This window comes from Stomoxys calcitrans, chromosome 2 (assembly GCF_963082655.1).
Source record: "Stomoxys calcitrans chromosome 2, idStoCalc2.1, whole genome shotgun sequence".
Lineage (NCBI taxonomy): Eukaryota > Metazoa > Arthropoda > Insecta > Diptera > Muscidae > Stomoxys > Stomoxys calcitrans.
In genome coordinates, this window is record NC_081553.1 from 2972044 (window position 1) to 2975422 (window position 3379).

Genomic DNA, 3379 nt, shown 5'->3' on the forward strand with positions numbered 1-3379 from the left:
CCGTCGTATCAAAGTGATTCAATTATGGCCGCGTACAACAAACTCACGACAAGAAGAGATCTATCCCGTAGAACACGCTAATAAAAGAGAAATGGAGAAATGAGTTTAACTTTCTATATTTACTGTTCTCTTAACACTCACAATTATTTCTTCAGATATAGTACACATGCCCTACGTCATGCAGTGTTGTTCTCTCTCATATGCAGGGTTCAGATTTTTTACAAAACAATACAATAAAGCTCAGCATTAGAAAACTATATATACTCGCGGAATCGAAGTTCTCATGACATTGTAGGTTAACAAAATTGAATTGTATTGCGAATGCCATCGCATTTGCCAAATAATAGATGGCAAAATTTCAATTATTGAGAATCCAATGATGCTTAGGCATACAGAAAAATTCGATTATAGTCACAAGATCATGGCCTATCATTCGGCTTGGAAGTACCCTTAGGTTAGGTTAGGTTTAAGTGGCAGTCTGCCATCAGACTCACTTAGACGTTTTCGTCCATTGTGATACCACAGGAATAGAAGAACGAAGATGCCTTCTAGTTCCTACCGTTGAACCATCCAGATCGCTTTAAAAATCCCAATAACTTGCGAATGTTTATTCACATTCGCTAAATCAAACAGGTTCTCAGAGAAATTAGTACCTAAAGTGGAACTCCTTCTGACTGCTAGTGCGGCACACACAAACATTTAAGGGAAGTACCCTTCAAAATTTTAAACATTTTACAAAAAGTTTTTCTGCGAATTTGTTTACTTATTGTCGTAAATTAAGTTCATAAAATTTTAAGATTTTTTTATGTAAAAAGTTAAGAAAAATTTTTTTAATGAAAAAACCAAACTTTATTTGGCAAATTTAATCATAAATAAAAAAAAGAAAAAAACATCCATCAACTCAATCATTAATCCATTAATCGTTCTGTAGGGAAAATTTGATCCGACCCATGCCTTGGAGTGCTATAGATTAGAAAAATGTCAAGAGCATTTTGTGATTTCTTCAAGATTTTAGTGAGTTAAGAGATTAAATCGTAAATAACAAAAAGGAAACATTCATCAATCCACTTATCGCTCTGTAGAGAAAATTTGATCCGACCCATACCTTGAAGTGCTATAGAATAGAAAAATGTCAAGAGCATTTTAGTTTTCTTCAAAATACGCTCTTCGTTTATTTTTCGATGAGAAAAAATTAACTATCAGAAATGTTAAATATGCTGAGACTTTAATTTTGTAGAGTCCATTCATGAAACAGCGGTCAGTGTAATTTGCAAAAATAAATGCTGCTAACAATTCTGCCCAAACGGCTTCCACATACATATACTAATCTAGTCATTCCGTTTGTAGCACCACGAAATACTGGCCTGCGACCCTATACCGTATTTATATTCTTGATAATCTTGGCATTCTAAGTCGTTCTAGCCATACCGGTAGAACGAACAAAGATTATCCGCCTGAAATTTTGCACATATACTTCTCATTGATGTAAGTCCCAAGAGATTACAAATAGGAATTTCGATTCTGATTTGGATAAAGTTCCCATATAAACCGATTTGGGATCTCACTTCGCAATTCAAAAAAAAAATTTTAATTTTGTTCTGTTGTGATTTCCAACAACCGTTTCAAGTACGAAACACATCGGGCTTTAATTTGCATTAGCTCCCAAATTAGTCTTCTAGGCCGCAAGAAGCTTCAATTCCTGAATGGTGTAGCAGAAATTTGTTCCGTAAAGTAAAATTATGCCCTTTAAGTAAGTTTATGTATTGTAAGATTGGAAGATTCGCCCCGGCCGAACAAAGCATGTTTTTTCTTCTCAGTGAGCAATTTTTGCCGAGCGCTCTGTTGTTAGAATATTCTCCGAATATTTCTGATGTTTTATAAGAAAATTTGCTAATTCTCAAAATTTCCCTTAGAAATTTAACAGATTTTCGGTTAGATTTCTTTCGATCATTTCTGCACATTTTATTGTGTTTATGATCGAAAATCTGCAAAAATTCTGTACATACTCGAAGGGGAATTTATTTCTCGTATTCCCGAGCATCAGCCGAGATTTGTTTTAAAATTTCTGCAAATTTTCGCAATTAGTTGATTTTGGTATGTATACCGATATTGTTTGCTTTATTTCTTGCAACGGTTTGTACGTCGCAAATTTGGCACTTCATTCTTGCTTTCTTTTTAGTCGTTTAGAAGCATTTGAGCAGTAAAGTTGCCAATTTTCTTGTGAAATCAAGTAAAAGTACTGAAGTGAAATTTATTTCAAAATTTACGTATTTTTAATAATTCTTTTTAAGGAAATTTTTGAGATTTTCGGATTATTTTCTATATATATATATCCGAAAATACTCAGAATATCCTAGAATTTTTTTCTTGATTGTCATGGCGAAACAATAAAAGGTGGTCTCATTTGTACAACAACCACAAATCATATGGAACAATCCGCCATCTCGTCATCAAGCTGATCGACGTTTTCCCAACACACACAAAATATTTTCTGTACGTGTGTGTATATGTGTGCGTACAGAGAGGCACAGAAGGAAAATAACAACAAAGAGAATGCAAACATAAATCTGACATCTTAATACCGTCAAACCTAGCCGGCTGTTAACAGCTGTTCGTGTGAGATCACCTTTTTTAATCCGGCTTGCTTGATTATAATAAAAACTTAAAAAATTATTCGTACAAATTGTTCGAAAATTAAGAGACTATCGGATATGTTTCTAAAAAACATCCGAAAATGTTCGGCGTTTTGAATTAAGCATCGAAGGAGTTTCACGTTATTTTGATAATTTTCGAATGTTCTTTTAGAGTTTTGTCCGAAATTCTTGCGAAAATCTTTCAGAACGTCAGATATATCCGACTAATTTCAAAAGTTCCCTTAAAGTTTTCCAAGATTTTTCGTACGAATTCTAAAAGAATTCGATACACAACCCTGATGCTCATTCCGAATTTCTGCTCATAAAACATAAGTCCCCATACAACTTTCGTTGCGGGTTTGCCTATGAATTCGCAATCAGAATCGGCAACTTGTGCAGAGATTCCTACCGAACTCAGCAAAAATTGTTCACTGTGCTGTTATATTTCTATTCTCTTACTTAAACTACATCATTTCCCTTAAGGCCGAAGATCTCATTCACACTTGATTGTTTTGGAGGTCGTGCATTGTTGTTAATGAATGGAGCAGTATTTAAATCGGGAGTGTAAATGCATTGCAGTATAAAGGAACACAAATATTTGTGAAAACCAACCAACTCCCAATAATAACAACCATATGTTTGCTTAGAAAACGAGAAAAAAAATATATCAGAAAAATTTTAAAGGAATAAAGCGCGCCATGAAGTATTTTATAAATTTAGGTACACCGTTTTCATTTTTAAAAGAT